The sequence below is a fragment of the Schistocerca cancellata genome, chromosome 3, assembly GCF_023864275.1.
Source record: "Schistocerca cancellata isolate TAMUIC-IGC-003103 chromosome 3, iqSchCanc2.1, whole genome shotgun sequence".
In the NCBI taxonomy this organism is placed as follows: domain Eukaryota; kingdom Metazoa; phylum Arthropoda; class Insecta; order Orthoptera; family Acrididae; genus Schistocerca; species Schistocerca cancellata.
Window position 1 is genome coordinate 659314388 of NC_064628.1, and position 13578 is coordinate 659327965.

General features: G+C 38.4%; 1 protein-coding gene across 4 annotated transcripts in view; it reads left to right on the plus strand.

Annotated features, from left to right (window-relative positions):
- The first annotated feature begins 500 nt into the window (after positions 1-500).
- Positions 501-13578, plus strand: part of LOC126175627 (zinc finger protein 143-like) — a 118613-nt gene continuing 105535 nt past the window's right edge. The window contains exon 1 of one of the 4 annotated variants that reach the window (XM_049922513.1): positions 501-519. The gene's annotated coding sequence lies outside the window, so the exon portion shown is untranslated. Of the gene's footprint in view, positions 520-12000; positions 12561-13578 lie in introns of those variants that run through there. The other 3 variants (XM_049922515.1, XM_049922514.1, XM_049922512.1) reach the window with 3 other exon arrangements.

The following is a 13578-nucleotide window of genomic DNA, read 5'->3' on the forward strand; positions in this document are numbered from 1 at the left end:
ATGTATTAGTACCTGAGTTTACTTGATATCTGGAAAGATATTAAACTGGTAAATTTCAGTTTAATTTGTGTCGCTTAATAGTTTAGAATTGATGATAACGTCGAGATTAGCAGTTATCATGCTTCACTGTTAAATCTCATGGATACAATAATTTATGACTTCATAGATGTTTTGTTCGATGCGAAGTTACAATTGTTCCTATATTGGAACAACACGTATTTGTGGACTGAATTTCTTATAAGAGGTAATACTGTACTCGTCATTAATAACTCGGCTCATGGCTTTGTTTACTTTAGGTCTCTAATTACGTTAGCAAAATTTAGATCTTTTCTTAATTATTCTCAGTAGATTCTGTTACTGAGGAGTTTCGAAGTAATTTGCTCACCCGATAGAAGTGATGGTAGTGGCAAATTAGTTTGCTGCCTAATTAATGTTGTCGTGTCTGGACAGTTTCGAAGAGGCGTCAGATAAAATTCTTGGGGGATTTCAGTTTTCCGAATCACTTATCGAATATCGTTTGTAAGTATTACTTTGATCATAGTGCTTCTTACAACTGCCGCATTGAATGGTGGGTGAATACTGAGTTCATGGGTAATTTCCCAAGATTCTTTAGTAGAGCAATAAGTGAATGGTGGTAAAGCTTTGAAATTGAGCTGGATTTAAATTATTGTTTACTGGAAACACGTGATGTTGCATATGAAATTTTCTCTGTTCATCTTAAACTAGAGGCTTTTCTGTGTGCCCTGTTGTAACACAGCTGTAAAACTCAAAGCTTTACCAAACGATCATGACTATGTTCCTAGTTAATATATGTCCTAAATTAATAAATGGAACAATATCTGTTGCGTTTTTGAAACACTATGCATGTTACACACACAAACTCCTTCTTTTGACGTTAACTCCGTCGTATTAATAATTTCTTGTTAAAGGTTGCATGCGTTTCTACGGTCGATGATTCCTTGTGACTTATTTATCAACTTGTAAATTTCTGTCAAATTTATCGTTTGGTTGTCGAGATGGTGACATAAATAGTAGTTTCAGTATGTGCCCTGAGGAGGTTAATCACGTGTCGGGCATTCTTAAATTACAATACCGGTGCAGTCTCATGAATGGAAGGTGTTAGTTTGTGATTTAATGTGACGTATCAATCAACAAGTAACTGGCCAACGTTTAAGTTACTTTGAGCAAATGATAGCCATGAATCATACCCTGGAGACATGTTGCTTATTTGTTGAGGTCTCCATTAACAACTGTAGCATGTTTTTTTTATGGTCCTAAAGTATGTGTATTTGTTGTAGTGTATTGCATGACTGTATTAGTCTGATTCATTCTGTTGTTCAGGCTTCATTTTATAAAAAAGTTGTCCTTTTATATTACTTGCTGTTAATTCTCTCAGTTGCTGTTTTTGGCAAGTGAACACTTGACTATTTCTGCTTTCTATATTTTTGAAGATATAAATTTTAAAGTTTTAATTGCATACTTCAATATACACATTACTATTAAATTTACGAACATGTATGTCCTCATAACTATGGTTTTACAGGTACTGGATAAGGGGTTAGGATACATGGGTACAAATGTGTCCAACAGCCTGCCATAACACTTTAAATGTCTTATTCATGTGATAGTAGAGTTTAAAACCGTTTTTTGGCACCCTGTTCTGACCCACTGAAAATTATTTTGCAGAAACTTTCCATTAATTTATTAAAGTATAATTACTAATATCATTGTGTATCACAATGTTACATAAAGTTGTGTTACTGCATTATACTTCACTTGAATAAAGTCTACTGCCTTGACCTATTTCCTCGCCCCAGAGGCTCCCTTCGACTGTGTCAGGGAATACAATTCATTTAATGTGCTGCTTGCGAGTGCTGGATTTGGCTGTGTGATGAAGTTTGTTATTGTTTTGCTCATGACAGTTGTTAATAATATTGATATTTAATTTCTTCTCCTCTGTCATTGTTCTTAACTCATTCTTAACTCACACTGTTATAGTTCATACAAAATCTTACAGAAAATGTGACTGAAAGATCTACTACAAGAAAGATCTTTAAACAGAGCAGCAGTCAGTTTCCTAGCCTTTCTTGAATATTACAGGTCATTGCTCTGTTTCTAATGACTTCAGTAGGATGTTAAAACATGATCTTCTGAGGTGTATATAAAGTCAGGTATTGTTTTCTCATACCTGCTGAGAATTAAATGTAAGTTGAGATGGGACTGCTAACGAGAAACTCTTCTTTGTCTTTGAACATCTGCAGATTTTTAATTTCCTGTCTGATGGAACCTGTTATCGACTTTTACACCGCAGTATGAAACTTCATTCTGAACTTGAGTTAGGCTTGCATAGTCTATATGAAAATTATTACTACTTCTAATCTTGTGGCTTTGAATTGAAGACTACACTCTAAACTTACTATTATTATTAATCATGAATACCATTTGTGAGTTGTATACAGGGTGTTTCAAGAAAAATGGTTAACATTCAGGGATATCACAAAAATGATTATTCAAAGCAAACAGTCTAGTTAACATGGGCTCTAAAATGCATACCTTAAAGGTTATGAGCACTTGTGGTACGCACTCGAGAGCCCATGCTTACTGGACATTTTTTCTTATTTTGGCCCACACCACCTCCTCTCAAAATGTAGAAAGCAAAAATGTTGCAGTAGAAGAGATTTGTTTTGCAGTATCGAAGATGTAGTAGTGCTCATAGCTCTTAAGGTATGCAATGTATAGCCCATTTTTATTAGACTTTTCTGCCTCGAATGATCATTCCTGTCATACCCCTGAATATTGGCCATTCCTTGTGGGACATCCTGAATCTATTGGTATGAACATGTACGGATCACCTAGGTTTCTGAAGAGGCTTTCGCAAGATCTTCTGTTTTCAGTATTCACAATATTTTTAATGCTTACTTCAGTACAATAAAAACTTTATTGACCTTAGTAACATTGCCTCCAGAAGGTGTGGCATATCACAGTATGAGGTGAAAGTGTGTTAATAGTCCTGTCTACAGGTCAACATAGTAATAAATTTCCAAATGTAAAACGAACAGAATCGTGCTTATGCATCCTGTATTTATTTACTTATTTATTCATCCAAGGATAATCTTACAATGATATAGGAATTGGCATGGTAATACAATGCCAATCAGAAGGCAAAAACATGACACACAGCATTCGTAACAAGCTTTACGAGAATGGAACTGGTAGGGGGATAGGGCAGGTAGTCTGTCGTGGCCTTAAGGAACTATCCTGGCATTTGCGTTAGTGATCCAGGAAAAGTCAAATGAGGATGGCTGGACAGAACAGTTCCATCCTCCCGAATATGAGGTAATTGTCATAACAACTGTACTGCTTCATTTGGTAATTCTCTATGGTAGAATGTTCCTTCATTTACACACATAGTTGCAGGTAACTTGCAATATAAAATATGGTTTCCCTCTTCACTGCTCACACACTGATGAATCTCGGGCTGTTTCCAGTCACTTGTACTGTAAAAATATTATTCCACTTTTCACTGCTGCTTGCACTAAGACAGTCACCAAACTGCTGACCTGAGATGATGCTGCTATGCCCCTTGCCTCAGTTACCAGACTCCATATTCAACTGTGTGCCACTGTCCACCTGAAAAGCTAAGCCAATGGACATTACCATCATTCATTGTACATCTTTACACATTATCCTAGTGAGGGCAATAAACCATAATCATCTGAAACATGACAACGTGAAGTAGTTATCCCCTTTTGTTATCATCCACTGCTCTTGAATTCTCTAAGTAATCTTTAATTGTGTAATATGCATTACTTGTGAAGAACATTTTAGTTGTTTCTAAACAAATTTGTTTATTAATCATTTTCACTTCATTTGATTATTATACAATTTTATCCTCTGATAGAAATGCTGTTTTGACCTTTTTGTTCGTTTTTCCTGGTTAAATACAAGTCAAAACTGGCTCATGTTCCATGATTATGGATGGAACTAAGAGTGCAATATTTAGTAATATTTTCCCTGATACATACTACAGATAGGTATATGAACTCTCATGATGCAGTAAGGATGCCCAGTGTTTTAAATAGCTCTTTATAATGAGCCCGACTAAGAGTTTCAATTAATATTCATGGCCCTTTTCTAGAGTTTAAAGATTATGTCCATGCAAGTGCTCTACCATCTATGAGATACTGGCAGAAGTAAAGCTGTGAGGACCGGGCGTGAGTCGTGCTTCGGTAGCTCAGATGGTAGAGCACTTGCCCGCGAAAGGCAAAGGTCCCGAGTTCGAGTCTCGGTCGGGCACACAGTTTTAATCTGCCAGGAAGTTTCATATCAGCGCACACTCCGCTGCAGAGTGAAAACCTCATTCTGGTCACAGTAATAGATTTTTTTGTGTTCAAATGCTGTTTTTGAAAGCCATTCTCTAGAAAAGTCTTAAGAGTGTGAATGGCAAGTTTTCAGCTGTAGTGTCATTCTCAGCTGATGTCTTTCTGCTAGTTTGATATTTTTCCTTAGTCTTGTTGTTGTTGCAAATTTCTTCATCTTTGATATGTGTTATATAGTGTTAATGAAAAATAGTTGTTAAATGACAAAAATAATGGAAGAAGACAAAGAAAGATTAAGAACCAATATTACATAAAGAGCTGCTTAATGTTTCATTTTTTTCCCTTTCCTTTCATTTTAAAAAAGATGTAGCTGGAACACCCCCCCCCCCAAAATGGGTAGGGGGGGGGGGAGGAGGACTGTAAGTGTTTGGTTGCAGTAAAAGATCTCCATCACTCAGAGCTGAAAACCAAAGGAAAGGAAATGGATATGTTACTCTTTCTCTCACATTGTTCTTTACATGATTCAGCAAATTGTCTCAGTTGCTGACACTGATTTTCTATGGTTTCCACAGATCATTGTTGACAAATGATGACGAAGTTTCTTGGGTCAGTTTGGTTTGTTATTACTTTCTTCCAGTCTGTTATGAAGTGTCTGCTGTGTCATGCGGATGACAAATACATGATTGTACAATGTATTAGTGTTGTGAATAAAAGAAATAAAGCAAACAAGTGAGATACTGACACACACCATCCTCATATCAAACAGCAGCATGTGGTTTGTCATGGTGGCAGATTTGATGTCAACATGGCTGTTCACTAGGTCCTGTCTTTTTTTCTCAGAATAATTGTTTGTTCATCACCTTTTGTCTGAAGTAATTTTTAGTCCCTTTCTGCGTCTTACGTTCGTTTTCCAAGTTTTTTTTCTGCAGTGTGGACCAAAGAATATCTTAAATAGAGCCTATTGCATGCAATGTTAAAGATCATCTGTGCACAGTACCTGTGTGGGTTTACAGGATGTGTCTCCTAAGAGTTGTCAGGCTCATTTCTCCAGTGTTTCATCAGATATTTGCGGGTTGTTTTCCTCTTTTTTTTTTTTTTTTTTTTTTTTTTTTTTTTTTTTTTTTTTTTTTTTTTTTTTTTTTTTTTTTTTGCATTGTGTAGCTGGAGTCAGCCCAAACAAATAGTGCTCATCATGTTTTTCATGCAATGTCAACTGTATACAGTTTGTTTCCTGTTACAAACAAAATAATTTTTAAATCAGAATTTGACATGTCTGTTTGATAGAGCTCTCCCAGATTAGTGTAGTGCAATATTTGTTTTTTGATATGTATTAACAGGGACAACAAAACACAAAGAATAAACAGTAATATAGTAGCGAGTCAGTAGCACTGCATGCTTAGCGGTAGCAGTCAGCGTAGGCCAGGCAGTGCTATCACTGCTGGAATCTAGTTATTCTTTGAGTTGTACTGTCCCTGTTAATATAAGGGGCATTCAAAAAGAAACTAACTGGAGGCATAATTACAGAAACCAGTATCTGTATGTTGGAAGTATTGACCCTGGCTGTTGAGAGACTTATTCCAATGTGACACAATGCAGTGAATGGCTGTCTCATAAAATTCCCGGGGCTGCGATATTAACCAGTTCTGCATGTACAGCTTGACGTCATTGTCCAAGGTGAATCGTATTTCCTTCAGAGTCTTTTTAAGGGGACCAAAAATGGTGTAATCACAGGGAGAGAGGTCCGGACTGTGTTGGCCGAGAACCTCCCATTTGAATTTCTGCAGGAGTGCTCCGACTGTATTGGCCATATGAGGCTTTGTATTGTCATGGAGCAGAATGACCCCGCGGATGGGATTACCTGGTCATTTTGATTTGATCGCTTGGCAAAGGGTGGTCAAGGTTTGCGAGTAATACTGGGCATTCACTCTTGTGTCCCGTGCTGCAGGAAGTGAATCAGAAGGGGGCCATCTTGGTCAAAGAAGAACGTCAGCATAACCTTTCCTGCACTTGTGTGGACAATCACGTCCAGCTATACGTACGGAACAGGTTAACATTGCAGTGCCGGGAATTTTATGAGACAGCCATTCACCACCTTGTGTCACAGTGGGACAAATGTCTCAACTGGCAGGGTCATTACTTCTAACATACTGGTACTGGTTTCTGTAATTATGCCTCCGGCTCGTTTCTTTTTTAATGGCCCTTATACATATTGATAAAACAAATATTGAACTAGAGTAATTTGGGCCTACTCTTTCATATGGGCATTTAAAATTCCACTTTAAAAATAATTTTGTTTGTAGTGGAAATAAACTGACTCTTTCTATCAACACTGGGCATCACATGAAAGACATTATGAACACTATTTGTTTGGGCTGACTCCAGCTACACATTGCAAAAATGAAATTGCAAATATCTGGAGAAACACCAACGGAAATGCACCTGATGACTCTTAGGAGAGACACCCTGCATACTCATATGTGCGTCAGACTGAACGCAGTAGCCAAATCGACATGGTGGGGTCATTGTGTATCCTTTCAGTTAAGCCCAATGACAACACAAGGATTACAGTGCAGATGCCTGAGATTCTAGCATCTCGTGTATGCCAAGGTGTAGATGCTCATCTTCCTGGAGGCATCATGACTCCCAACAGTTACCATCATGCCAGATGGCCTTTGCTGCGGATAGAAGTGTCTTATGGGGAGAGCCCTTGATCAGAGCAGGTGGCTTAAGGGTGGATGTCTCGCATGTAAAACGTATTAAATTAAACTGAAAGACTGACCATTCTGAACCGGCTATCTCATCAGACAGGTATAGGAAATTCAATGTGGATAGTAATAACCCTACTTCCTTCCCTACCCAATGGAAAAAGGAACAAACCAGACATCCAGTAGTGAAACAATTTATCCAGAACTTTGTATATACATGAATTTATGGAGATACTTTTACAGTGACAAGTATTTTTCTGGGACATATTGATAGTAAATTGACAAAAATATGCCATGGATTACTCTTGATTAGAGCCTCCCATGCTGCACATTCTATAGCTTTTCAGGCATGCGAATGTTTTTGTATCGCTTCCTTGCTACTGCCAGATGAACTGGTTACTATGATAGGTGCTTCAAAGAGCCAAGTGTCTGTTCTCCGTTCTGTTTACCTCCTGCATCCCCCCCCCCCCCCCCTCCACACTGTCTGCCTGTCAGACTGCATCGGTGAAGCTGTGTAGGACACCTCCAATGCAATCACCCACACCATTGGAATTGTTATTCCACTTTGTACAGGTCACATCTGTCACCAGCCAGTGTCATGGCAGACCAAAGACATTGCAATTGTTGTTCAGGATCACCAAAGAACCCTGCAGTGTTTCAAGTGATATCCTGTGCACACCAACCTTGTCATTTTAATCAACATTGTGCTGAGGCTCATTGTGTAATTAAATGCAGTAAGAAGGAATGCTGGGAGCCGTATGTCTTCTCCCTGGGAATGTATGTCTCTTCCTCCCAGGTATGGGCCAAGCTCTGTGGCCTTCTGGGCCACCGAAGACCCACAACTGTATCAGGTCTCTTCCTTCAGGATGGGCTCTTGCTGAATACTTCATGACCTACTTTGCAAAGACGCTGTGTTCTCTTTTATGCAGCTGATTTCTGGATGTGTAAGTGACATTCCCCTATCCTTCACACCTTGGCATGCCAGATTATATAATGTACCTTTCACTGAGTGGGAATTGCTTCAAGCTCTTGCTTCGTCTCACAATATGGCCCCCGGCCCTGATTCCATTCACAGTCAGATGATACAACATCTGACTGTTTCTCAACAGATACATCTCCTTAAGATCTTCACGCATATTTGGCTCGATGGTGTCTCCCTTCACAATGGTGAGATAGTATCATCGCCCTAATTGTTAAGCCAGGCAAAATCCCAACATCCGTCATCAATTTACCGACAGATTAACCTCACCAACATGTTCTGGAAACTGCTTGAAAGGATGGTTGTTCACCGATTTTGCTGGGTTCTCGAATCTCGAGGGCCTTTTGTCCTCCTATCAGTGTGGTTTCCAGGCAGTACAATCCACAACTGATAATCTAGTTTGTTTGGAAAGGCACTCTGACACTTTTTCTAAATACAAACATCTCATTACAGTCTTTTTTTACCCACATAAGGCATACAAAATCTGGTGTCATCACTTTTTACTTACAATCTATGACTGGAGCTTATGAGGCTCTCTACCAATTTTTATTCATCATTTTTTATCCCATCAGTTGTTCTGGCTGAGAGATGGTACTTCACTCAGCTCTCCATGGGTCTAAGAGAATGGTGTTCTGCAGGGCTCCATGCTAACTGTCATATTCTTCCTGATTGCCATCAATGGGCTAATGATCTCTGTGAGGCCATTGGTCACCCCTGCGCTGAATGTCAATGACCTCTGCATTTGGTACAGCTCCCTCTCTGCAGCCCTGGCTGTTAATGCCAGCTCCAAGGTGCCATCTGATGGGGCTCTGTTTGGGGCCAATCTCATGGTTTCCAATTATCTGATACAAAAGTGTGGGTCATGCATTTTTTGTCATCATACACCATCCATCCCGACCCAGAACACCACTTGGATACACAGTGCTTGGACATTGTTGCATCGTCTGAAGTTTTGGGACTCCTTTTTGGCAAGACTCTGACTTGGCTGCTCCATATTCATCAACTAAAGACTAGCTATGTGCAAAAGCTTAATGCCCTGTGCCTCCTTGCTCACGCCTCTTGAGATGCAGATCACATTATTCTCCTTCATATTTGCCAGGCACCGGCCTAATCCTGATAGGACTATGGTTGCCAGGTGTATGGCTTGGCGGCGCCTTTGACTTTGAAATTGTTAGACCTGGTCCATCATTGTGGAGTTTGACTGGCTGAAGTGCGGATATTCCCTCTTCAGTTTCGATGGTACCGACTCTTGCTCACCTATACAGTCTCCATTTTACAATATCATGATCACTGAACGTACACTAATCTTTTTGCATATGAGGGGCACTGACCCTCTGACATCCACCCTCTGATGTACCAGTTGGTATGCACCTCACAGCCCCATGCCAGGACCTCCACCTATCCTCCTTGTTGTGTGCTCCTTGTGTCTTCTCACACATCTCCCCTTGGTTGGTGCCGAGACTATGATTTAGGACCAATCTATTTTAATGACGTAAAGTCTCAGTCACCCCCTATCAGCTTTCAGCTTCTACTCCCTTTAGGAGTACAGGTTGCTACCATCTTCTTCAGTGACAGCTCTAAGACCATAGGTAGTACAGGCAATGCTTTTACATCTTCTGTTGGTCAGAAATTTTCAATTTATCCCATTGGTTCTTCCAGTGCATCTGTTGCCCTTATTATTCTATCTATTTATTGCTGTATTTAAAAATAATTATTAAAATAGTTAAATTTGTGAATAATCACTCAGTTTTATTTATTCTGTTAAATCATTATGCTATCTTGCAGAAAAGGCTTGTTGTCATGCCTCTCATTTCACAATATTCTGTACAGTTTTAGTTGTATTATCAGCATGTTTAATATCTATCTTTATGGGCATATTTCATGAGCTTTTAATAACTTTATTTTGCTGCAGGTTTTATATAAAGTGAGAGCTTTACTTTTGGCAGTAATTATATGAATTTCCATTTTCTGCTGATAAGATATTTAATGTGTTTGGTTATCAGTGTGTATCTTATGGCATCTCTGCTTCCAAATACTGACACAAAATTAACAAAACCACATTGAACTTTGCATTCTCATGCCTTTGAGTATTTCATCAAAATCTAACCTCTTAAATATTGTGTTTTTATATCATTAATAATGTTTGGCCTGCATATTTCTCAGATCTATAGTTGTATTTTTGTTAGTTAACCATTATGGTGCATAGTCCGTAATTGATCCCGAACACTCTACAAAAATTTTATCAATGAAAGTCGTGGTGTTTTGTTGCACAGAAATTGGAAAATTCACTACAAAAATGAAATTGAAGCAGCTGATGTTTCCAGATCATTTTTCTGCGAGGATCTTTTATGACATCTACATTGAAACTTTCTCAAATTATTAACTTTTTCATAGTGCATAATACATAGCTTAACAGTGAATTTTGATTTCACATAAATGAATTAATGCAGCCTTCATCAAAACTTAACAGGCTCATTTTCTAGATTCTTCTTTGCACAGAAGCTGTTGCCTCAATATTTTTGTACTTTGTGTTTTCATCCTGGTCAAATTTAATGCTACAATGCAAGTAATTATCCAAAAACACAGTTATGTACACTGAAATTGCAATAGAGAAAGGACAACAGAACACATGGTGTTAAGGTGAGGGGGTGGGGGAATAGTACTTATTTGCTGATAACATGAACGGCAAAGTGATAATGTGTCCTGGTCGGCAGTCGGATGTAAACATTAAGAAATACGAGGTGTGGCTATAAAATAATGGATTGATGCTGCAGCAGAGTAAGTGCACATGCGCCAAAGGTGAATGATGAATGGCTATGAAGTGTGAAGCCTTCTCAGTCCATTGGAGCTTCTCTAGTGTTTGTAGACAAATCAGTATGGCCATGATCTTCATTTGTGTAAGAGCTTTATTTTGTTTTGCTGGAATAATAAGTGTAATAATAGAGCAACAAATTTTTGTGAAGTTTCATATGAAAGGTGTGAAATCTGCTGCTGAAACCTATCTGTTAATAAAAGAAGGATGGTGAAGACTGTTTATCATGGAAGTGAGTGTTTAAGTGGTTCAAGCTTTTCCAAGGTGGCCAAAAAGATGTTGAAGGTGACTCACATCCAGGACACCCTTCAACATCAAAAATGAATGAAAATATCAAAAAAGCAGATAATTTTATTTGATCTGACTTTTGGTTGAGTATTTGATCAGTTGCTGAAACTGTAGGAACTGGCAAATAATGCTTAAGACAAAATTTTACGTAATCAATTTAACATCAGAAAAGTGTGTAAGAAACTGCTGCTGAAAATTCTCACAATGAAACAAAAATTAGTTTGTGAAAATGTTCGTACTAACATGACACTTTGAATACCATTGAAAATGATCCTAATTTGAAAAGAATGATAACATGTAATGAATCTTGGTTTACCACTTATGATACAGAAACAAAGTGCCAGTCCATGCAGTGGGAAGCCCCAATTTCACCCAGAGTGAAAAAAGCTTGGCTGAGCAAATCAAAATTCAAAGCAGTGATGATTGTTTTTTTGATGTTAATGGAATTTTGTATCTTCACTGAGTTCCTGAATGTCAAACTGTTAATCAACATTACTACTACCTTGAGGTTCTTGCCCAGCTCCCATGAGAAAATAAGAAGAAAAAAAGACCAAAATTATGGAAGAACAAGTCCAGGTTCTGCATCAAGATGATGCACCGGCTAATACTGTGTCATCTGTTAAGAGGTTTCTAGCATCCCAGTATTACCATAGACCACCCATTTTATTTGCATGACCTAGCACCATATGATTTTAATCTATTCTCCAAGGTTACATTTGCATTAAAAGGAACAAGATTTCAGTCTGTGTGAAAAGAAAAGTGGCACACATCATTAAGGAGCTCACAGAGGAAGACATCCAGCACTGTTTCCATAAATGGAAAAATAGGATGGAGTGTCATGGGGATAGAGGATGGGACTATATTGATACTGAGAGTAACTAAATATGTATGTTTTGGAATAAAATGTTTTACAGCAACAGTCCCGTTATTTTATAGCCACACCTCATAGACACTACATGGGTATTCACTTAAAGCTGGCATCACCTCAGAAAATGTAAAATAAGTAACAATTGACCTCTGCTATATTTGACTACAATATTAAACAGAATTTATTAGAACAACATTAAAATTAATTTAAACAATATGGACTGCTCTGAACAGTGATCAGCTACTGACATTACAGCAAAGTGTGACTGGCAATAGTTTCTCTTTTCAGTCATCCTGCTCCTTCTGAACTAATGGATTATCTCATTGTCAGTGAACATTATCTGTTATCTAGAGCTCTACCATTCACATTCATGTTAAAATTTCTATTGTTTATTTTCTTTGACAAGTTACCAACATAATATTGCTTTCAAAATGGTTAAGTTCATTTATAATATCTGCAGTCCAGAATGTCATCTAGTGGCATTGTAAATTGTAGAAACTTTTTCTTTTTCATATTTTTCTGTCAGTTTTAGATGAGACAATGTAAGCAAAATACATTCTTGGGCCTTAATAGAGGCATTTACTGACACGTGAGTATATAGTTTTCAGAGTTGGTTTACTTTGCTCATAAAAATATAAGTAAACAAGTACTGGATGTAGCTAAGCTTCATATTTGATCATCATCTTCTGCCACTAGTCAATGATTAGTTGATTCACTGCAGCTACCATACAGTGCAGTAAACAAGTATTTTTTAACTAAGATCAATTTTGTATTTGGAATGAGTAAAGTATGTTTAAATGTTGTAAGAAAATTCTGGTAGAATGTAAATACTTTGAATTTAAGGAGGCCACTCGCCAAATAGCAGAAGTGTTGGGTTGTCGATAGGAACACATGAAAATAAAGAAAATTTGCTAGCTTCCAAAGTAGTCCTTTTACGAGCTAGAGTAAAATACACACAGGAAACACACACATACACATGCATATGCCCACATGTGGTGTTGACTTTATTAACAGTGCCAGTGCTGTATTTCAGCCTGTGGACTAGATTTTGGTGAGGGTAGTGTAGAGTGAGTTTGGTAGAGGGAGACAGGAGGAAGGGAGAGGGAGGTATAGAGGCTAGGCACGTGATGCACAGTTGTCGGAGGCGGTGGGGAGCAACACACACTGAAGGCGCCTTGAAGACATGAATTGGGAAGGGGTGGCAGGATGGAGGAAGGGGAAACTGTATGGTGGAGGATGTGGGAACAATTGATTACTGGAGATTGAGGCCAGGATGATTGCAGGAGTGTAGCATGTGTTGTAAAAATAACTCCCTTCTGCATAGTTCAGAGGAGGTGGTGAAGGAGGGAAGGCTCCAGATGGCCAAGGTTATGAAGTTGCCATTGAAATTGAGCATTTCGCTCTCAGCTGCATGTTGTGCCACTGGGTTGTTCTTGGCACCTGTTTTGTGGTGGCCATTCATCCTGGTGAACGGATGATTATTAGTCATACTGACATAGAACACTGTGAAATGTTTGCAGCAGAGATGGTATATGACATGGCTGATTTCACAGGTGGTCCAGCCTCTGATGGGTGGGGTAAGCATATGATGGACTGGAATAGGACTG